General features: G+C 43.1%; 1 long non-coding RNA gene across 1 annotated transcript; it reads right to left on the bottom strand.

Moving 5' to 3' along the window:
• Positions 1 to 5297: 5297 nt before the first annotated feature.
• LOC109279142 (uncharacterized) lies at positions 5298 to 24056 on the bottom strand. The gene is made up of 2 exons (XR_002086033.2): positions 23776 to 24056; positions 5298 to 5605 (listed from the first exon to the last, which is right to left on the bottom strand). It is a non-coding gene; the product is annotated as an uncharacterized LOC109279142 (long non-coding RNA).
• Positions 24057 to 24282: the final 226 nt, after the last annotated feature.

Raw genomic sequence — 24282 nt, 5'->3', positions numbered from 1 at the left:
CAATTGTCTGGGCTGGCCGAGTTAAGCAGGAGAGTCAGAACCACCCAGGTGGCCCTGACCTCCAGGAAAGGGCATTCCACAGCTGCCTGGGGCGTCCTGTTCAGGGATCTGTCCACACTGGCACTCAGGAAGCTTTCTCAATCATTCACCTAAGTCATACCATGCATATTTGGCAAGGACAGTGGCCATTCATGCCGGCCTCTCCCTGTCTTCACTTCTTTTCCAGAAATAAAAGCTTGGCCTTCCCCAGCCATACACACCCTCTACTCTGCTCCTCCAGGGAATGAGAAATTTGGCTCAGGAATCTACTCAGGGCTCCCAGCTTGAGCTGGCCATCTGGCATGACTGCTGCTTCCAAATTATGTTCACATCCATGGATAACCAAGTGGATTATCTCCAAGAATCATCTTCTCAGTGAGAAGAGAGGAGGCGGGGAAAATATCACGTTCATTTGCTTGCTCTGAAAAGACCGTGGACATCAGTTATTTGCCATGGCTGGCAATAACACTCAGTTGCTGGTCTGCAATGCAAAGCCTAAATCAGGCTTATTAGTGTGGAACTAAAAGGCCCTGGAGGGCAGCCAGCATTTCCAGAACTGGCATTCATTGCAGTCTGGCCCAGCCATGGAACTGACAGGCCCCAGCTTGGGAAAGGTCAGTAAGGGCTTAGGGCACCCCAAATGCTCGCTGACCCATTAACCACCGCAGGTGTAATTAAGATACAGGTCCTTCCATTTCTGGATGGCATCTGCTGTTGACAAGTGGTTCAGAGAATGAAAGGTAATGTTTAATAATTAGCCCAAGCAAAACATCATCAGGGAGGCAAATCTGGGAGGATGTCTAGCCGGCCTCCCTTCCCCAAGGAAGAGAACAATGTCAAGGCCTATCCCGCCCAAGAGTCTCTGCTCATAAACTCGAAACTAACAGCCTTTCCTTAGTTTCCCTTCGATCGCAATCAGGTACCATCCACCCCACCTCCAGCGACTGGCAACGTCTGACATTTGGTCACCAAAACTGGGGGCAGGGAAGGGGTGCTACTGGTATTTATTGGGTAGCCAACAATGTTGCTAAACATCTACAGTGCACAGGACGGACCTCACGGCAAAAAAAAAAAAAAAAAAAAAAAAAAAAATCACCCAGCTCAAAATATCAATGGAGCTGGTGTCAAGAAACCTTGCCATACATCAACATGATTTCTACTCCGAGCCTTCCTTTCTGCTGGCAAGACGATTAATGTCACTTCTGACTGGGGTTTTAACCCAGGGCTGTGCCATAGTTCTGGGGGCTCAGGCTGAGCCTGGGGTGGGTAGGGGGTGCTATGCCTGGAAGGGGGAATCTTTGGGGAGGCAGCCAAGGCCTGACATTCAGCCCCTGTTCCCTTCTCCGCCAGATAGTTAAATGGCTCCAGAATCTGCAGGCTTTTCTCTTCTGCTGCCCGTAACTTAGGCACAGCCCTTGATCTAGCCCCTTCCCCCTGCTTGTTTTGCCACCGCCTTCACTTAGAAATCTTGCTTCCTCCTGGCACTGTGGAAATTTCCTAAATTCCGTCCAACACAAGAAACCGCCCAGGCCACTTCGAGGGTCTTCATTGGCACCTAGCTCGTTTAAGCTCCTTGCTTGAACAAAGGGAAGGCAAGGAATAGGACAGAATGGGAGGGGGAAAGAATTAACCTCTCAAAATATTACCAGTAGTCACAAAGGTAACGGTGAAGTCACATGAAGCAACTTGCACCATCCCTGACCCGGGTCTCTCAGAGATAGCCGAGGCTCCTTGCCCTCTTCCCAGGGTACCGCTCGCCATGTCTGTGGGTAACGTGAAGTCATCCCTTGTGCCGGCCTCAGTTACCCCTTCACACTTAAGGTCTCAGCCCTGGAGAAAGTTTCTTGTAAACACTTCCACGTTGGCCTAAGAGGAAAATGTTTAAATTTTGTGTTCTCACTGATGAGGGCTGACCTGGCTGTGCGAGAGTCACCCTAAGAGTTTGTTTTCAGCACCAAAAATTCATCTCAGGAGTGATCTGACAGCATCTGTTGAAATTACAACTAAGCATACCCTTGGACCCAGTAATCTCCTGGGATTCTATCCTGTGGAAATAAAAAGATTTTGATACATGAGCATGTTTGCAGAGGCAAGATGAATATAGGAGAAAAAAAAAAACAAACAACTCTGTAAGTCCATCACTAGAGGAATGAATTGGGCAGTGAATTAACCATGTGTGATGGTTAATTCTATGTGCCTGCTTGTCTTGGCCACAGTGCCTAGATGTTTGGTCAAACATCTTCTGGATGTTTCTGCAAAGGTATTTTTGGATGAGATTTGCATTCAAACAGGTGGGCTTTGAGTAAAGCAGATTACTCTCCGTAATGTGAGTGACCATCTTCCCTAATGCTCCAGGGACTAACTGCCCATAGCAAGAGAGAATTCAGCCGGCAGACTACCTTTGGGTTTGGACCCCAGCTCTTCCTTGGGTCTCCAGCCTCCCAGCCTATTCTGCAGATTTTGGACTAAGCTTACTTAGTCCTATGAGCCAATCGCTTAAATTCTGTCCTCCCCCCCCCATTCTCCCCCATCCCGTTGGTTTTGTTTCTCCGGAGAACCCTAATTAATACACCACGAAACATTATGCATCTTTGAGTTATGTCATCACCTAGGGACCTGGGGAATTGCCATGATGTATTAGGCGGAAATAAAGCAATATACAGAGATTTATGTAACAGAAGCAATAGCCGAGAACGTGTGTGTATGGTAGCCTATATGTATAAGCACAGAGATGCGTGCAAGAAAATGTGACATGTTGTAGCAGTGGTGACCTGGAAGGGGAGTAAGGAGGTAAACTAAAAAACTAGGGTGAACTAGAAAAATGCTCAATGAAAAGCGTAGAATATAAGAATAGAATCAGATTCTATATGATAACATGAAAAATACAAAAATACTAAATATAAATATGGCCACAGGCAGGGGTTACAAGTAGACTTGAAAAAAAACGAAACAATTCTGGGGCGCCTGGATGACTCAGTCGGATCAGCGTCCGATTCTTTTTTTTTTTTTTAATTTTTTTTAACGTTTATTTATTTTTGAGACAGAGAGAGACCCAGCATGAACGGGGAAGGGGCAGAGAGAGAGGGAGACACAGAATCGGAAGCAAGCTCCAGGCTCCGAGCCATCAGCCCAGAGCCCGACGCGGGGCCCGAACCCGACGCGGGGCCCGAACCCGCGGACCGCGAGATCATGACCCCAGCCGAAGTCGGACGCTCAACCGACCGAGCCACCCGGGCGCCCCAGCGTCCGATTCTTAATTTTAGCTCAGGTCATGACCTCACTGTTGGTAAGATCGAGCCCTGCCTCAGGCTCTGCGCTGACAGTGTGGAGCCTCCTTGGGATTCCCTCACTCTCTCTCTCTCTCTCTCTCTCTCTCTCTGTTCCTCCCCTGCTTGTACTCTCTCAAATTAAATAAACTTTTAAAAACATTTAATAAATTAAAAAAAAAAAATTTGTGTGTTCTTAGCTTGGGAGGTAGAGCTACTCTTTTACTCAAATTGCTCATTCTTTAATATCATAGGGGCATCTAAGTGGCTCATTCGGTTGGGCATCTGACTTCGGTTCAGGTCGTGATCTCACAGTTGGTTCATGAGTTCGAGCCCCGCGTTGGGCTCTGTGTGGACAGCTCAGAGCCTGGAGCCTGCTTCGGATTCTGGGTCTCCCTCTCTCTCTGCCCCTACCCTGCTCATGCTCTGTCTGTCTCAAAATAAATAAACATTAAAAATAATTTAATATGACAATTAAAAAAAAAAAAACACCAGGCTCTCAGATCCAAGACCCAGTTACTTCATTTTGGCAAGGCAGCAAGAAGACGGGACACCAGAGGATCTGTAGTTTTAAAATAAAGGCCCCAGCATGATTCTTGGTGTACAGCCAGGCTTGGGGACTGCTTGTGTGCATGGGGGTACACGTCTAGGGGATCCCATTAGAGAGGCAGGGAGGGTTTTCACAGATCATCTCCTGAGGACCCCATGCTTCTATTTTGGGGTCTTCCTTCTGGTGACAGCCTCATAGAGAGCCCTGAATCTACAGTGAACTTCACTCTTATCCCATACCTAAGCCCAGTGCCGAAAGCTTAGCCCCAGTATCACACTCTGAGTAGATCACAAGAATCGATGTCGTATGGACATTTTAGGACTGGAAAGATCCTTAAACTTCAGCTTAAGACCTCAAACCCACAAAATCATTTCCTGGCCCACAAAGCCCAGGCGTCCTCCTCAGGAATGGCCTTGGCTCATGGAGAAGACACGTATAAGGTATATATGTCCATGCATTTAGGTTCCTACACCTCTTGAGTTGATGGCTCAGCCATGGTCATGGGGACTCAGGAATCCTGAGTATGTGACACAAGTGAGGTGTAGAAGGAGGGAAGTGATATTCCGTCTCTTGGCCAAGTCAGAATGCACACTTGCTGTTGCTAGAATATCTCCCCTTTTTCCATTTTCTCTGTGCTTTTTCCTTCTCTACTTTCTCCTGAAGCCCCATAGTAATTGGAACAGAGTATCCAGGCACAGTTACCACAAAACTATTTCAGATTACTGCTTTCCCCCCTCTCTCTTTGAGAGAATCTCAAAGCCATTTACCTCCCCTAGCCAACACTCCAACTGCCCTTAACCCCGTCCGTTGCTAATTCAATGAACAGTTTCAAGTGCAAACACCCCGGAGTTTTCCATAAAAACAATGAAGGAGGGCTCTCATCCTGAGCCAGAGGGAAATTCTAGGGCCTTGGCTAGCTCCACAGCCGAGTGGCATGTCCCCCAAAGTCTCCCCTGCACCCTAGTGGAAAAGTGTGATAACCTGGCTCCCCAGAACTAGAATGAGGGACGTGGGTGGCAGACTGAAGGGGCTCTCACATGCCACAGTCCCAACCGCTGACTGCCCACCGCTGTTCTTTCATATGACCTCTTTTTAGAAATACCAATGTTCATATAGCACCGTGCAGTAACTTCGTGTCCAATATCTCATTTGCTTCCTGCTAGATCCCAACAAGGTGGATGGAGAGCCATCATGTCTATTATCCTCATCTACGTCTGGTGGAAATGAGGCTGAGAAACTAGTCAGGTGACCTCCTGAGACCCAGCTAAGTCATAGAATATATGGTACTTGACCCCAACTATGACTCCAAATCTCTTTTTCCCCAAACCCACCACACTGCTTTCTCACCTTGCTGAAATTATTAAGTGACCCCCTCTTTGCCATACCTTAAATATCCAGCCTTTAATCTTTGATGATGAGCTGCGACAAACAATCTTATGTGATTGACTTGGCACCTGACGGATGCTGTTTTATTTTTGTGTTTACTCTTACTGTTAACTGCTTTGCCTCTGCCTCGTATGTCACTCCATGTGGGGGCTTTTACTTTATACTCTGTGCATCACAGATTATTCAGGGCAAAGAGTTTTACAAATGTGTTTGGGAAAATGTGAACTGAATTGGCAAGACGTATTTTCCCCCCGTAAGTGGAAGTTATTGTTCGGTTGATGGGCTGGTTTGTCTTCTTCATTCCAAGGACACTTCGGCAATGAGTTTGGAAGTTGCTCCTGAGCCAACAGAACAAATAACGCACCTGAGAATTAAAGCAGAGAAATGTCTTGCATTTTGTGATAAGCGTATGGTTCTCCAGTTAAGGAAAACTTTCCTGTTCTAAAAAAAAATTTAGCATGGACTAAAGCCAGCCCCACGAGCAGCAGGAGAATATCATTACTGCTCACAGAATTCTCTGGAGCCTGGATTTTTGTTCCTGACAAAATGGGAAGGGCTGCTCTTTGCTCACAGAAAACATCCCCCCAGGGGCGCCTAGGTGGCTCAGTTGATTGAGCATCGCACTCTTGATTTCAGTTGGGGTCATGATCTCAGCAGTTTATGGGTTTGAGCCTTGATTCAGGGTCTGCAGTGGGAGCAAAGAGGCTGCTTGGGATTCTCTGTCTGCCTCTCTCTCAAAAATAAAATAAACTTTTTTTTTAAATTAAAAAGGAAAAGAAAACATTTTCCCAGTTGAGGAAGCCTCGGTATATTTTTAGAGAGTTTTGCAGGTGTCAGCAACTGGTAAGAAATAAAAAATACTCATTAGCAATAAGAATGGAGGGAAGAAAAGGGAGGAGAGCTTCAAGTTAGCAAGTTAGGTTATTTGCTTGGGCAATTGTGCTGATTTGCAGTATTTGGTTAAAATCCAGTGAGTTAGTAGGATGCTGTGGTGGCTCAGTCGGTTAGGCATCTGACTCTTGGTTTCTACTTAGGTCATGATCTCACGGTCATGTGATACAGCCCTATGTCAGGCTCCTTGCTAAGAGGCTGGAGATTGCTTGAAATTCTCTCTCTCTCTGCCCCTCCCCCGCTCGTACATGCACACTCTCTTTTTCTTTTTCTTTTTTTTTTTCAATATATGAAATTTACTGTCAAACTGGTTTCCATACAACACCCAGTGCTCATCCCAAAAGGTGCCCTCCTCAATACCCATCACCCACCCTCCCCTCTCTCCCACCCCCCATCAACCCTCAGTTTGTTCTCAGTTTTTAAGTCTCTTATGCTGTGGCTCTCTCCCACTCTAACCTCTTTTTTTTTTTTCCTTCCCCTCCCCTATGGGTTTCTGTTAAGTTTCTCAGGATCCACATAAGAGTGAAACCATATGGTATCTGTCTTTCTCTGTATGGCTTATTTCACTTAGCATCACACTCTCCAGTTCCATCCACGTTGCTACAAAGGGCCATATTTGGTTCTTTCTCATTGCCACGTAGTACTCCATTGTGTATATAAACCACAATTTCTTTATCCATTCATCAGTTGATGGACATTGAGGCTCTTTCCATAATTTGGCTATTGTTGAGAGTGCTGCTATAAACATTGGGGTACAAGTGCCCCTATGCATCAGTACTCCTGTATCCCTTGGGTAAATTCATAGCAGTGCTATTGCTGGGTCATAGGGTAGGTCTATTTTTAATTTTCTGAGGAACCTCCACACTGCTTTCCAGAGTGGCTACACCAATTTGCATTCCCACCAACAGTGCAAGAGGGTTCCCTTTTCTCCACATCCTCGCCAGCATCTATAGTCTCCTAATTTGTTCATTTTGGCCACTCTGATTGGCGTGAGGTGATATCTCAGTGTGGTTTTGATTTGTATTTTCCTGATAAGGAGCGACGTTGAGCATCTTTTCATGTGCCTGTTGGCCATCCGGATGTCTTCTTTAGAGAAGTGTCTATTCATGTTTTCTGCCCATTTCTTCACTGGGTTATTTGTTTTTCGGGTGTGGAGTTTGGTGAGCTCTTTATAGATTTTGGATACTAGCCCTTTGTCCGATATGTCATTTGCAAATATCTTTTCCCATTCCATTGGTTGCCTTTTAGTTTTGTTGGTTGTTTCCTTTGTTGTGCAGAAGATTTTTATCTTCATAAGGTCCCAGTAATTCATTTTTGCTTTTAATTCCCTTGCTTTTGGGGATGTGTCAAGTAAGAGATTGCTACGGCTGAGGTCAGAGAGGTCTTTTCCTGCTTTCTCCTCTAGGGTTTTGATGGTTTCCTGTCTCACATTCAGGTCCTTTCTCCATTTTGAGTTTATTTTTGTGAATGGTGTGAGAAAGTGGTCTAGTTTCAACCTTCTGCATGTTGCTGTCCAGTTCTCCCAGCACCATTTGTTAAAGAGACTGTCTTTTTTCCATTGGATGTTCTTTCCTGCTTTGTCAAAGATGAGTTGGCCATACGTTTGTGGGTCTAGTTCTGGGGTTTCTATTCTATTCCATTGGTCTATGTGTCTGTTTTTATGCCAATACCATGCTGTCTTGATGATGACAGCTTTGTAGTAGAGGCTGAAGTCTGGGATTGTGATGCCTCCTGCTTTGGTCTTCTTCAAAATTACTTTGGCTATTCGGGGCCTTTTGTGGTTCCATATGAATTTTAGGATTGCTTGTTCTAGTTTCAAGAAGAATGTTGGTGCAATTTTGATTGGGATTGCATTGAATGTGTAGATAGCTTTGGGTACTATGGACATTTTGACAATATTTATTCTTCCAATCCATGAGCAGGGAATGTCTTTCCATTTCTTTATATCTTCTTCAATTACCTTCATAAGCTTTCTATAGTTTTCAGCATACAGATCTGTTACATCTTTGGTTAGGTTTATTCCTAGGTATTTTATGCTTCTTGGTGCAATTGTGAATGGGATCAGTTTCTTTATTTGTCTTTCTATTGCTTCATTGTTAGTGTATAAGAATGCAACTGACTTCTGTACATTGATTTTGTATCCTGCAACTTTGCTGAATCATGTATCAGTTCTAGCAGACTTTTGGTGGAGTCTATCAGATTTTCCATGTATAGTATCATGTCATCTGCAAAAAGTGAAAGCTTGACTTCATCTTTGCCAATTTTGATGCTTTTGATTTCCTTTTGTTGTCTGATTGCTGATGCTAGAACTTCCAACACTATGGTAAACAACAGCGGTGAGAGTGGGCATCCCTGTCGTGTTCCTGATCTCAGGGAAAAAGCTCTCAGTTTTTCCCCATTGAGGATGATGTTAGCTGTGGGCTTTTCATAAATGGCTTTTATGATGTTTAAGTATGTTCCTTCTATCCCGACTTTCTCAAGGGTTTTTATTAAGAAAGGGTGCTGGATTTTGTCAAAGGCCTTTTCTGCATCGATTGACAGGATCATATGGTTCTTATCTTTTCTTTTATTAATGTGATGTATCACATTGATTGATTTGCGAATGTTGAACCAGCCCTGCATCCCAGGAATGAATCCCACTTGATCATGGTGAATAATTCTTTTTATATGCTGTTGAATTCGATTTGCTAGTATCTTATTGAGAATTTTTGCATCCATATTCATGAGGGATATTGACCTGTAGTTCTCTTTTTTCACTGGGTCTCTGTCTGGTTTAGGAATCAAAGTAATACTGGCTTCATAGAATGAGTCTGGAAGTTTTCCTTCCCTTTCTATTTCTTGGAATAGCTTGAGAAGGATAGGTATTATCTCTGCTTTAAACGTCTGGTAGAACTCCCCTGGGAAGCCATCTGGTCCTGGACTCTTATTCGTTGGGAGATTTTTGATAACCGATTCAATTTCTTCGCTGGTTATGGGTCTGTTCAAGCTTTCTATTTCCTCTTGATTGAGTTTTGGAAGAGTGTGGGTGTTTAGGAATTTGTCCATTTCTTCCAGGTTGTCCAATTTGTTGGCATATAATTTTTCATAGTATTCCCTGATAATTGTTTGTATCTCTGAGGGATTGGTTGTAATAATTCCATTTTCATTCATGATTTTATCTATATGGGTCATATCCCTTTTCTTTTTGAGAAGCCTGGCTAGAGGTTTGTCAATTTTGTTTATTTTTTCAAAAAACCAACTCTTGGTTTCGTTGATCTGCTCTACAGTTTTTTTAGATTCTATATTGTTTATTTCTGCTCTGATCTTTATTATTTCTCTTCTTCTGCTGGGTTTAGGCTGCCTTTGCTGTTCTGCTTCTATTTCCTTTAGGTGTGCTGTTAGATTTTGTATTTGGGATTTTTCTTGTTTCTTGAGATAGGCCTGGATTGCAATGTATTTTCCTCTCAGGACTGCCTTCGCTGCATCCCAAAGCATTTGGATTGTTGTATTTTCATTTTCATTTGTTTCCATATATTTTTTAATTTCTTCTCTAATTGCCTGGTTGACCCACTCATTCATTGGTAGGGTGTTCTTTAACCTCCATGCTTTTGGAAGTTTTCCAGACTTTTTCCTGTGGTTGATTTCAAACTTCATAGCATTGTGGTCTGAAAGTATGCATGGTATAATTTCAATTCTTGTATACTTATGAAGGGCTTTTTTGTGACCCAGTATATGATCTATCTTGGAGAATGTTCCATGTGCACTCGAGAAGAAAGTATATTCTGTTGCTTTGGGATGCAGAGTTCTAAATATATCTGTCAAGTCCATCTGATCCAATGTATCATTCAGGGCCCTTGTTTCTTTATTGACCATGTGTCTAGATGATCTATCCATTTCTGTAAGTGGAGTGTTAAAGTCCCCTGCAATTACCACATTCTGATCAATAATAATGATAATAATTCTCTCTCTCTGCCCCTCCCCCGCTTGTACATGCACGCTCTCTTTTTCAAAATTAAAAAAAAAAATTTTTTTTAAAGACCCAGTCAGTTATTATATGATAAGATTGATTTCCAAGGATAGAATCAAAAAAGTTGAAAATTTCCTTAATGGACTGCAAAGACAACTAACCTCGTGACCAACAGTCTGTCTGATGACTAAATTCCCTCTGCTCATCTCCAAGTACACTAACCTGACCTTTAGTTTGGCCTGCAGTTGAGGTCCCTAGAGGGTGTCTGTGGACACTGTGCTTCTGCAGCATTGCATTACGTTTGTCTCAGTGACAGTAACTATCCCTTCTGGTGACACTGGAGCCACACTGGTACCTGGTGGGATGTGAAGCACGTCTCCTTAATAACTTGGGACACTGAAGCCACCCTGATTCCTTTCTTTCCTCCTGAAGTTCAAAGGCCCTAGTTTTGTGTCCTGGTCTTATTATTGTTGTTATTACTCTGTTAGTAATCTGTATGCCCAACGTGGGGCTCGAATTCATGACCCTGAGATCAAGAGTCACAAACTTCACCCACTGAGCCAGCCAGGCGCTCCTATCTTGGTCTTTTTTTCAATGCCAAATTCAATATAAAGTCTGAGGAAACATTGGTGGGTGTCATGGGCAAATGAGCCCATGACCTGGAAATAGGGGTGTAGGCCATTCTGAAGGCAAAGTCAAATCTATCTTGGAATAGCCTGGTCGTTTTCTTTTTTTTTCTTTAAAGAAAAGCTGGAAATCCCAGCTTTTCAAATGATTTTTTTTTAATTTTTATTTATTTATTTATTTTGAGAGAGACAGAGACAGCGCGAGTGGAAGAGGGGTAGAGAGGAAGGGAGACAGAGAATTCCAAGCAGGCTCTGCGCTGTAAGTGTGGAGCCCGATGCGAGGCTCAAACCCGTGAAACCACGAGATCATGACCTGAACTGAAACCAAGAGTCAGAAGCTTAACCAACTGAGCCACCCAGGCACCCCAGCCTTGTCTTAATAAGAAGCTTGATGCCTCGGTCACTATTGCATGAGAGAGCACAGATAGGGCCCTTATTAATCTGACCTACGGATGACTTTTCCTTCAGGTTCTTATCTTCCCCCCTCTCACTGGCGTTAACCATTTATTAAGTTATCTGGGTCCTTTGCCAGCCCACCTCTCTGAAGGGTACTGAAAAAAGACCCCAGCTTCGTTTCAGTCTTATCTCCATAAGGCAGACAGGAAAATAGCCTTTTGCTGTTTCCTCTTGATTAATAAAGAAGAGCCTTCTAAACCCCATGCTTTCTGCCTACATGAGCAACAGACCATCCTAAAAAATAGAACAAAGGTCTTTGAAGTTCTATCAATATGGAGCTGACTAAATGTGAAATACTAAGGCAATCAGTTTTGGTATAGACCGAGTTGTCATGACTTTTTCATCACGGAATCGCCCAGAACTTTGGCGGTAAACATTACCATGTGGCATCTAAACAGTTACAATGTGCCTGCTTTAATATCAGCCCTCCTCTTTCCCTGCCTTACCCCACACGCACGCACGCACGCACGGGGCTACATAGAAGGCAGTGCCAGGTTTTTCTTTACAGTTTGTGAGACACCTTGATGTATATTAACTCCCTGGGCTTCACGGAAATGCCATGGCAGGAGGGGGAGGGGGTCTTCTTTTGCCCATTTTGCAGATGAAGTTAATCAGTCTTGCAAGAGCTTCATACGTTTATTTGCTTCTAGTTCCTCTGATAGAAGGTGAGGCCCTGGCCCCTGCATGTTTTTCTCGCCTCGGACTGGTCAGTCCCATTACTGTTCATCTGACTGAGGGAAAGCTATCACTGTTGTTTAGAAAAAACGAGATGCCGCCGTGGGCCAGGAGCCCAAGGATGTCCCACAGTGCGGCGCAGAACATGTGAAAACACCAGCGTGTGTATTGATGCACCTGTGATGACTAGAAAGCGTGCTGGAAGCACGTTCACACAACTGGTAACAGCGGTCCCTTCTGGAAAGGTGGAGGTGATGACGGATGGGACCAGCTTTGCCATTTATTTCACATACTTACGTATTCTTTTACTTTGTAATGGCAAAGGTTCGTTACATCTGTAATCAGGTTTTCTTGTTTTTCTTTTCTTTTTTTATTAAGTTTTTAGTTTTAACTCCAGGATTGTGAACATGCAGGCGTACAAGATAGTGATTTAACAGTTCTGTACATTCCTCTGTGCGCATCACAATGAGTGTGCTCTTAATCCCTTTCATGCCTGTCACCCATCCCCCCCCCCCAGTTCAAATTTTCTTTCACTGAATATAAATAGCTAAAACATCTTCCCTACCTTAAATCCCTTTTTTCCTTCTGTCTCCAATTCTGTAGACCGGCAATGAGCGAAAAAGACCATAATTGTTCTCCATGTTAAAACTAACCCGCGGTGACACAGGTGCACATGACCCCACGGCACATCACACCTGCTCTTGTGCGAGGCAGTCCGTGAATGTAAAACAAGGAATCAACAAACATTAATACCCTTGTGTGTGAAAGGCTCTTTGCATGGTCAGCCGCTCTGAGCCATAGGTACATGCAGAGAAGGCATCAGCAGCCGTGGCTCTACTGAGATAAATCCAGACCGCCGGACGAGCAAGCGACTTTCCCATGGTCACAGAAAACGCATGGGAGAGTTGCAATGGTGCCTTTTCTGCACTGCCACGCCTCCTGGAAACTATCGTAATACAACTGTATTTCAGTGAAACGTGAAATCCAGATTAATCAGCATTTGGTTTCTATTTCTGCTCTTGTGAGACCTTTGTGTCGAATTCCTCCTGGCAATAATCTGTGTGATCCTCGCTTGGAGAAATAGGGAGGGTCCCCTGGGAGAAAAACAGGAGCCGTTGGTCAGTGTAATTTTGCTGTTGTTCAATATAAACTTTATTAGCTAAATAGAATTTTTGGTAGCAGAGGCATCGAATGAGAATTAGTGACGGCAGCCCTCATGGCACTTCAAGCTGCCTCTTAGCCTCACATGTTCATTCCTGCATTGTCTCTTCTGTTCCACTGTCCTGTCCTTGGCCCAGCCCTTCTCTCAAAGTGGGGACACAAAGGATCCTACCTGGGAGGAGCAGACGGGTTGCAAGTCTAGAGACATCTTTGTTCCCAGATAATACTTCACATCCCCGCCAAGAAAGCCACTCCACTGCACTAAAACTACTTGACTTTTCCAGGGGGTTTGCACTCACACCTTGGGTAAATGGTACTTGAACCCTTAAGGAATGACCCCACTCTCTTATGTGAATCTACGGGTTTGTTAAGGACCAGAAAAAAATAAAATCCTGGAAGGCCACCACAATATTAACAGTGATGATGCAAGGCAAGAAAATTCCTAGTGATTTTTCACTTCTTTGTGTTTCTCTAGTGGTTTTCAGATCTTCTACAGGGAACGTGTATCCGCTTTTTAGTCAGGATAAAGTGTAAATTTTTTTTTAATTGTAAAAAGCAGGAGGCAATGGCTTACTTGTAGTGTTGTCCTTGCTGAGTAACAAGGTGCTTTAAAAAAGAACCAGGGGGAAATAAGGCAAAATGTTTATAATGTCCGTTCCTAGGTAAAGTCCTTATGGTTGTTTTTGGTTTTCTTCCTATTTTTCTGTCTTTGTCATATTCTCTCTCAAGAGCCTCTGCAGGGTTGTTATCCTTAAATAATAAACGTTTTTACAGGGTTGAAATTTGGTGAGGGATGTGTGCGGTGGGGTGGGGGTAGGGGTAACTCTATGAAATTCCAAAATGTTGTTATTTTTCCTGCAGGAATGACGTCTACTCCTAATTCCTAGAATAGCTGAGGTTTCTTCAAGGTACCTAACTTATGCTTGGGGAGTAATACATTTATCTTTTGGGACCTAGCTCAAATATCCTCTTAATTCCTCCCAAACTGATCTAAGTTATGTTGCTCACAAAATACATAATGAGTCTCCCCTTCACACCAGATATGGTGATGGTGCTATTTGAAGGACACTATCATCTTTGGGTGGTCTTCGTTCATTGGAGTGCCCCATTACCCTCACTCCCCCTCTAGACTTCTATCTCAGGGGCTACAGTCGTCAAAGGGGTCCAGACAGATTCCACAAGTCTTTCCATGCTCTTCCATTCTTTCCTTCCTTCTTTTGCTCCACATCTGGAGCTAGGTTGATAGCTTCAGTCCCTATTAACATAAATGAGATTTCACATATGAAACAACATGAAGACCCTTTGGCTTAGCAAGTGACCTACTTCGTTTTAAAAATGGTATTAAATGCAGTAGTTGGAAGTGAGAGCAGAAACCTGACGCAATTCCCATAAGAAAGGTCAGCATTACCTTCCTAAGTCTGGGTCCTCTGTCTCTTGGTTCATCCTTGAAATCATGACTGAATCTGATCTAGCCATCACTGCTCTGGAAAAAAATTCCTTTGGCCAGCCGCATCTAATTGGAGACCTTATTTCATGAAATACTTAAGGTCTTTGGCAAACATCTATGAATTAACCTATTAGGCTAGATCCTTTTTTTTTTTTTTTTTTTTAACATATAGAGTTCTGATTTTAGGTCTTTGTTGAAAACTAGAATTCTTTGCTTTAAATGAATACGTGAAACAAATCAAGGGAGGAATATTTTTTTTCTAGGAGGAGGAAACAGTGACTGTAAACTATAGATGTAAATCAGAGCAGCTTACCAGCCTCAAAAAAAGAAATCTGTTTTTGGAACTAAACATTCCTTCTTTGACTCAATACAGTAAATGCAATATGGTAACACAAACCATTTAAGTAAATACCAGCTCTAATAATAGCTGTGTATCCATTGGAAAGTATTTTTATCATGTGTGTACTATAGCTCCCCAGCCATAGCCTTTATCAAGCAGAGCAAAACGTGTGATCACTCTGGCCCCGTTTCAGAGAAAGAAATGATTGATTGTTTGATCCCTGGAAGCATCAATACTGCTTAATGGGTCCTTAGCGTGAAGAATAATGGAGGAAAAAACACTGTGTGTCAGTTGATAGCCTCCATGGCTAAGGAGAAGGGTTTGGGGGGCGGAGGGAAGAGTAGAACAAGAAAAGAGATTTAATTCCCCAATTAATCTCACTCTGCTCTGACATAATTCTGGATGGCATAGAATAGTAAAAATCAGCATGCCCCATATTCACATTCTCCTCCATCCTGTCTCCTATCCATCTCTGTCAGATTTTTCCCTATAGAACGAGGACAGGATTCCTCAAGGACTCGTGAGAGAGAGAGAAGAGAAGGAGTCCTCCCTAAATTTTGTAGTATATGATGCAGTTTTCACCTGAAGTTATCTCTAGGTGGTCCTATGAGGTTAAAGGTATCCTTCTCACAGTGCTTTTAAATATGCCCATACTCCCTAAATTCACTTTAAAAAATGGAGCCTAATTCCTACTCCCTTGAGTATGGGTTGGATTAGGTGACTTGATTCTAACTAATGAAATATGGCATGAGACTTTTGAAACTAAATCAGGAAAGTTATAGTTCCCCTACCCCCTCTTGTCCCTCAGTCTCAGGGAAGTCAATAGCCATATCAAGAGAACACTTAAGTGGTCCTATGAAGGAGTCTGTGTGGTGAGGGACTTCTACCAAGAACCTGCAAGGAACTGAGTCCTATGGCCAGTAGCCACATGAAGGAGCCATCTTGGAAGCAGGCCCCTCCCACCACAGCCAAGCCTTCAGATGACTTCCGTCCAACATCCTCAGGAGAGACTGAGGTCGAACTGGTGAGCTCAGCCACTCCCTCTTCCAAAGAAACTTCATGACATCATAAAAATGTGTTGATCTAACTGCTGAGGTCACTTCATTGATAACTTTTCTCTTGAGGGCTAGATAAGAGCACATTCCTCTTGAGTGGGTTGTCTACGAATTTAAACCTTGGGCTTGTTTCTGATTTACTGTGAAGAATTGTGTACCTTCATGATTCTATATTTGAGGGAGATATGGGCTCCCCAGGTGCTTTTGTTCAGACGTAGTCACTTTCACATCATTCAGCTGTGTCCTTGCCACCTGTGATGGGGTAGACACCAGCTATCCTCTCTATCAGCTTGTTTTATTTTGTTTTTATTTTTTAGAGAGAAAAAGAGAGAGAGCATGCGTGGATGAGAGGGGCAGAAGGAAAGAGAGAGAGAGAATCTTAGGTAAGCTCCCTGCTCAGCACAGAGCCCAACATGAGGCTTGATCCGACAACCCTGGGATCATGACCTGAGCCAAAATCAAGAGTCAGATGCTCACTGACTGAGTCACCCAGGCGCCCCTCAGTCACCTCATTTTATAGATATGTCAAAAGTGGACTAGTTGTGTCCCAAATGACAGTTAGTAGCAGAAATGTCAGTGTTTGATTAGGATGGATAACTTCAATCGTTTAGATGTGGTAAGTTTTAATAAATGGAGTAGTATCAGGGACCGGAGTTCCTCTTAGAAAGATAACTGTCTCTGTTTGAAAAAAAAATACCTTGATGAGTTTACAAAGGAAAAGATAAGGCTGGGGCACCTGGGTGGCTCAGCTGGGTGAGCATTTGACTGTTGATTTTGGCTCAGGTCGTGTTCTCATAGTTTGTGAGTTCCAAACCCCATGTTGGGCTCTGTGCTGACAGCATGGAGCCTGCTTGGTAGTCTCTCTCTCCCTCTCTCTTTCTCTCTGCCCCTCCCCCACTCATGCTCTCTCTCCCACTCTCTTTCTCAAAATAAATAAACTTAAAAAAAAAGAATAGGATTTTCTAGTGTTAGGTTTTTAGTGGTTTGAATTTCAGCGATAGAAATCTTCTATTATGTCTATCTCTGTACACATCTTCTTCAAGACTTTCAGTAAGTGCCCTGGTTGTGTAAGAGATTCATTCAAAGGAAATTAAGAAAACACCAAGAAGGCATGGGAACTGAGGTGGCAGAAGATTGATCCAGACCTGGGAATTCAGGGCCATGGTGATTCACGAACACCTAAGTCCCCGAGGAACTGAGAGAAGTCTCGGGGACAGCAGTGGACTTCTCGGAATCTGTGAGAAGCACACGTGGCTCAAACAAGGGAGCCCAGGTGACCCCTATATTTTGTGCATAGCTCATCTGAGCCTTTCAAATGATTATGAATCCAAACAACGGAATTTTGCTCATGGTCACATGTTTTCCTTTGCTTCTATGTTTGGAGATCTCTCACTCCAGATTGTGATGTAACTTGGGCTTTATTTTTTCATGACTTTCTCTGCAACATACACATAGTGATTATCATCTCATACCATGAGTCCATCCTTTGTATATCCAGTATGTGTGTCTCTTAACTTGCTCTCACGTTTTACACACATTAATCTACATGTCAGCTCTAAGAGGTAGACTCCATTACTATCATCATTTTAGAGATAAAGAAACTGAGACTTGGTGACGTTGCCTAAACGTTCCAAGACACACAGCTAATAGGGATATTGGGATTCAGATTTGGCCTTGTTCAGCTGAACAGCCTCCCCTGTTGAGTGAGGTGCCGGGCTGTCTTCCCACCGAAAAGGGGTGAAATTTTGCAGAGGGTCCCAAGGAGGAAAAGGCCTGTCAGGAAAAGGCCTGACAACAAAGCAGTGGGTTGGAGGCCAAATAGAAAATAACAGGCAGCCAAAATGGATTAAACAAAATGTGTTAAGTCAATACCTGAACAGGAGAGATCATTGATGTCAGGAATCATCTAGAAAGGCTTCTTGGAGGAGGTGGGATTGGAGATGGGTGCTGAAGAATAGAACCGAGGGAGGCAGGAAATATTCTAAGCAGGGACACATCAGGGTGATTACAGCCAGACAGGTGGGAATGTTCTGGCATATTTGCAGGACAAACTGGCCCACCTAGGGCGGATTACAGTTGCTGGTGTATTGGAAGAGAAAGCTGGATGAACGTGGAGAAAAGATGGGGCATTAGGAGAGATCGTGGCTGCCGAGGGAAGAACAGGGAGGAGCCTAAGACTCTGGAGCTGGACCATGCTGGCTCAGAGCAGTTTGCATTTGGGGCTCCCTTTGCTCTTGAGATGCTGTAATATCCTGCTGAATCCTGTTTCCTTCTAGGAGCAGGTTCATTTCTTACTCTTCCCAACATCTGCCCCATTCGTAGCATGGTACCTGATGCAAGAGGCACTCATTGAATACGTGAAAGGTCAAATATGAAGAAAGAACATAGAACAATGGTAGAGTCAGATACACCTGACTGCCCACTTCCTTTTCACTTATTGTCTTGGTACCTTTAGACATGTTTCTTCCCAAACCTCAGTGTCCTTGTCCAGAAAACATGATGAATAGCAGCTACAACCTCATTGGGTTGTTGTGAGTGTTAGACGAAAAAAATGTGTGTAAAATATTTACTGTGGTGCCTCCCACAAAATAAGCTCTCAGTATGATGCGTTAATGTCATGAATCAGCTATAAGGAGTCCAGACCAAGAGAATAGAAGCCCTAGAAATTCGGAAAAAGCTTAGGGAGAATTGTAAACCTTCCTCATAAACCAGGATAGGGCCTCAAGCTAAATTTTGGCTAAGTCTCAAAGTGGCATGTTGACCTCAGCTGGCCTCTCCATTATAATTGGAGAAACGCCCCAGACTGTGATGGTGGAGGGCCTCGAATGTTCCACCAAGGATGTTGTAAAGTAGTGACAAGACTGTATCTCTTTCAGAACAATATATCTAGTGGCCATGTGAGTGATGGCTTAGGGAATAGCAGGAGTACAGAAGTTCATGGAGAGGCCACTGCAGTAGTCCTAGTAGAGTTGATGAGGATTTGCAGTAATGCTCTGATTATGAGAATGTAGAGAAGTTTGAATTAAGAGGCTATGACAAGAAACTACCCTGGACTTAGAGACTGAACGTATATTGAAGCTAGATAAGGGGAGGAGGCAAGAATAACCAGGATTTATTTGAGTATCTGGCTGGCTGGTAATACTGGGGACGGGAGCAGGGACAAAGGCAAAATACATGAGGATTTCAGTTAGGCAACTGGATGATTCCATTAACCAAAAGAGAAATTAAGAGTGGATGGATCTCATCCACCTCTTTATATTTCCTTTTAGGAACACTTACCCAGACATTGAAGGATGTCTCTGACTTACTCAACTTCCAATGGACTTTACCCCCAACCAAAAAAAAAGGGAAAAAGAAAATGCCTTAAGTTGGTTCTCTATTTCACCTCGCACCTCTCTCCACCCTGTATTTCACCTCTAGTCTTGGAAGAGGGAACTTTGCCTCGGGGAGGCCTATAGTTACAATGACAATTTCTGTGTCACAGAAAATCTTCCTTCCTCTAACTCATGACCCCTTCACAAGAAGAAAGATTCAAATTAGGTCAACAATAGAGTGAAATTTCTACCCAGCAAAAGAATCTGTGATTGGATTTGGCTTGTATGTGCATGCGTGCACACGTGTGCATCACCCCGGATCCACACACATAGAGAAAAACACAGATACAGAACACACAGCACTTCAGAAAACTCCCTTTGAATCAGTCTTGGCATCACCATGGTAACATGAACAAAAGCCGTCCTCCTAATCATGGAGGGGAAACCTGCGGTTTTGCGATAGGCACCCCTCAGGAGGATTTCAGCCACCCTGGGACCATTTCAGCCTATGACCCTCCAATAACCTCACGGGCTCTGTTTATCTCAGACTCTCTCTAATCTTCGTCGTATCTGTTCTTTCGATCAGCCTTCTCCTAGGACCACGGCACTCCAGCTCTCGTGCTTGGCCGTGGTTCTAATTTCCAGGGGGAAAATGGTTCTCTCTAAGGTTCTTTTGACCACTGCAAGTAGGGCCTTTCCTCGCTTAGGGGATTGTGGTACAGAAATAAAATAATTCTGCTGGACTTTAAAGTTATTTGAAATTATACGTCATTTTAGAACTAATCTTTAAAAAGAGGCTTCAAAATGCCAGCAACATCCATTTCTCGGGTTACTTATGCATGCACTCATGAAAATGACGTGTCTGTGACCTACAGACTCGAAATACCAAGTCAAAGGTCTGCTACCTGTGTGTGAGGTTGAAGAAAGCCTACTCGGTCCCTGCAAAAGAAAATCAATCTGGCCTTTATTATTTTTCTTTGAAGAATCAGAAATAGCATTCATTAGAGAAACCCACTTTGCTCCAACTCCAAAGGGATTTCAAATTTTCCAAGGGTACTTAAATATTGTATCTCTGGTAATAGTTGTCCTAAGGGAGAGGTCCCTTCTTCCAAATAACATTTAAAAAATCTTCAAAGGCTTCTATCTGCTAAAACTGATATGAAAATTGCATTTTACTTAAGAAATCATCTTTAAGTGCCAAACCGTTTTTTTTCCTTTGTCTTGGATATACAGTGTTACCTACAAATGTCATTCTAACCCTTTAAAAATCAATGATTTTCATTTGAGGAGCAGTTGAAACAGAACTTGTTCTAATGAAAAATTTAACAGTGTATTAATTTCAGTGTTTTACAGTAAAGGTAGGCATCTGTGTATTCATACAAACGTATGCACATATATGCTTATGTGTACAGGTGCATACGTACACATAATTGTGTGTAAGGATACATGGGTATTATACGGTACAGAGGTAAAGAGGATGGGGTCTGGAATTAAACTGTCATGGTGTGATTTCTCCCTCCCATGTGACTTCGTGTAAGTTACTTCTCTACCTCTCAGTTCCATCTGTAAAATGGGAATAAGAATAGCAACCGCGTCATAGACCTGCACGGTAATTAACGAGTTAATAAACACTTCATGCTTAGAGCCTGCCACATAGTAAGCACTCAGTAGATATTAGCCAGTTTTATTAGAAGTAGTCTAAATGACCGATATTTTAAAAAATTGACTTCCCTGCAAAGAAAAAACATTTCACTTACTGGTGTGCTTTGTATAGTGTACCAATTAGTAATGGTAATAGGTAGCCTCTTGCTGTCATTTGCTGTGACAGGAGAGCGAGAATAAATGGTGTCCTTCTACTGTGGTATTCTCTGCTTTCACCCCTCTGAGAGTTGAATCTGGTTCCAAGGTTTTCTTTTTCTTTTTAGTATTTATTTATTTTTGAGAAAGGGAGAGAACACAAGCAGGGAAGGGGCAGAGAGAGAGGGAGACACAGAATCCGAAGCAGGCTCCAGGCTCCGAGCTGTCAGCACAGAGCCCGACACAGGGCTCAAACCCGTGAACTTGGGGATCATGACCTGAGCTGAAGCACACGCTTAACCAGCTGAGCCACCCAGGTGCCCTTGGTTCAAGATTTTCTTTTGCACAGTTAGCCGCTCAGGGGGACATTCCACCCTTAAAGGCTTCAGCTTCTGAAGGAGCTGGTAAAATCAACACAGAGAAACCTGGTGCAGGGCGGTGACTCTTTGGAATTGTTGGCAGTGGTCCGGATGGTGGTGTTTGACTCTGTTTTGAAAATTCTTTTCGTTGTTGGTGTCACCAGAAAGAATGTGGAGCTTCTAGAATGGATACGTATGATTCAAGCAGGGTTGGAAGTTCAGAAAAGGCTCTCTCCAGGGAAAATGATTTGTAGGGGTGCTTGTTTTGAACTTAAGTGGTGGTTGATGATGACAGGGGTTGCGGTGGTGAGCCTTTCTTCAGTTTATTGGTATCTCGGAAGTTACACACATACCTCTAATCTTAACAAAATCTGGACTCGGGAAAAGGTAATGGAATGAAGTAAAGTTAAGAAAGAGGGAGTGGCTCCTGTACCTTGAGCTCTCCCTCTGGGTCGAGGACTGGCCTCAGCACGTCCCTTCCCTACAGAAACACCCCGGGAGGGCCCAAGGAGGCCTCTGGTAGCCTGAGGTTCAGTCCACATTTCTACTTTTGGGTTTTTAGACAGCTTTGAAATAACACTGTTCTCTAGCCATGTAGAGAGTGCACTTCCGCTCATTTTTAATAGACTTTATATTTAGAAAGCTTTTTTTTTTTTTAACAGACAAATGGAACAGATAGAACAGAGGGTTCTGATATACCAGGTGCCAAGTCTCCCATTTGCTAATATTTTAATTAGTATGGTGCATTTATTACAGCTAATGAATCAATATTGATGTATTGTAATTAACTAAAGTCCGTACTCTATTCCTATTGTCTTAGTTTTTGCTAATGTCTCGCTCTGTCTTTTTTTAAAAGTTTATTTCTTTCTCTTAGAGAGGGGGAGGGTGCAGAGAGAGAGAGAGAGAGAGGGAGAAAGAATCCCAAGCAGGCTCTGCACTGTCAGTATCACAAACCGTGAGGTCGTAACCTGAGCCAAAATCAAGAGTCGGATGCTTAACGGAGCCACCCAGGCACCCCCGTCTTTTTTTTTTCTTAACCTAATGTCTTTACTTTATTCAGATTGTCTTCGTTTTACCTAAAGCTCCAGGACAGCAGATGACATTTAGTTACATATCTCTTTAGGTTCCTCTTGGCCCCACTTTTCCATATAGCGCTTTTCAGAGGGAACCCCCTGTATACAGCCCACATTTAAGGAGTGGGGAGTCCTGCTCTCCCTCCTTGAGGGCAGAATGTCTACATAAATTATTTGGAGTCCTTCTTCGTGGGAGAATTGTAAAGTCATTTTTCAAGTGAGACTGTACGAGAAAATTGGCCAAAGAGAAAATTATGCTCAACAGATGTGTAGAGACGAAGAGGAAGTATTGAAAATAACAAAGAAAAAAGAAGTCTGAGGAACATTTTTCATCTAATTATAAAATCTACTGAATAATCAGACAAGGGCTCAGAAATATGTCCAAAAATGTTAATTGCTTATAATACCTAAAAACAGAAAGCAAGTAAACTATCCAAAAAATCATGGTATAATCATATAGCTGTAAGTCAAAACCATTTTTATATGTGTGTATATAAAATTTATTGGCATAGAAACAATCTGCTGGTAAATGAATTATATATAATATGAGTACCTTCATGTAAGTACACACACCTAAATGCTTAAATGAGTATACACGTGTATAAAAATATACTTACGATATAAGTATATTATATACGTGTGTGTGTGTGTGTGTGTGTGTGTGTGTGTGTGTGTGTGTAAACATCTGCAAGGCTAGCTTATACCAAAAAAAAAAAAAAAATCATTATCTCCAGCTGGTAGGCTTATATGTCATTTAGAATATTCCTTTTTTTTTAGAGTTCATTTATTTACTTACTTACTTGAAAGAGAGAGAAAAGAGAGAGAATCCCAAGCAGGCTCCATGCTGTCTGCATGGAGCCCAACCCGGGGTTCAATCCATGAACCATGAGATCATGACCTAAGCTGAAACCAAGAGTTGGACGCTCAACCAACTGAGTCACTGAGGCACCCCTAGAATATTCCTTTTTAATACCTGTACATATTTTCTATTTTCTTCAATATTTTTTATTCTCCCAGTAAAACCTGAAAATTAACAGTAAAATTGCTTAAAATAAAAGGTATACTGACAAATAGAACACTAGCACATAGTGTTAGTAATCCAAATCATTAAAAACTCACTACATAACAGCAGTTTCTAAAACCCCTACTAGGACTTGGAATAAAGACGGAGGGCAAGAACTTCACCAGTGCCTTTATGCTATTTCTCTAACACCGTTAATCCTGACCAGAGAGCCCTTCATCCATCCTGGGACACTAGACTCCGAGACCCCGTGGAATAACGTGCTCAATGGCCCCAGCCTTCTCCCATCTCTTCTGTTGCCCCGTGTACCTTCCTTCGGCTCCTCACAAAGCCTGGAATTCCCCCACCCCCTCATCTTCCTGTTGTCCATTACCTGGTTCTTACCGGAAGCTCCCTTGGACTGTTGTATTTTCATTTTGTTCCCCAAGAGCTGGCAGGGCTTATTTTTCTTCTAGTCGGGTACTGCTGGTGCCTGGGGTCATGCACTGTATGCATTTGGTCCTCGGCAAATATCTGTTGACGCCCATGACTAGCTGGCAGTCAAGATGTAAAGGCGTAGCAGGTGGGATTGAGGGAACAGCTAATATAATACAAACATAACATTAAAAACCCAGCCACTGGAGCCACACTGCCTCTGAGCTCCGTTGCCCACGAGCTGAATCATCTTGAACTCCTTCCTCACCCTCTCTGAGTCAGTTTGCTCCTGTGTAAAAAGGGAGTGATGATGGTACTTACCGCGTAGAGCTGGTTGAGGGTGAAATGAGCGGAGTCATGTGAAGCACTCATTGTTTGCAGGTCATCAGACAAGGTTGGCTGTTATCACAATTAGCTGGTTTGTACACTTTGCCTTCAAAATCACATAGGGTGGGAGCGCAAAGTC

This window comes from Panthera pardus, unplaced genomic scaffold (assembly GCF_024362965.1).
Source record: "Panthera pardus isolate Hobbes unplaced genomic scaffold, ASM2436296v1 HiC_scaffold_8, whole genome shotgun sequence".
Taxonomy (NCBI): Eukaryota; Metazoa; Chordata; class Mammalia; order Carnivora; family Felidae; genus Panthera; species Panthera pardus.
Note: the sequence above shows the minus strand (reverse complement) of the source record. Positions and strands in the feature narration are given on the sequence as shown.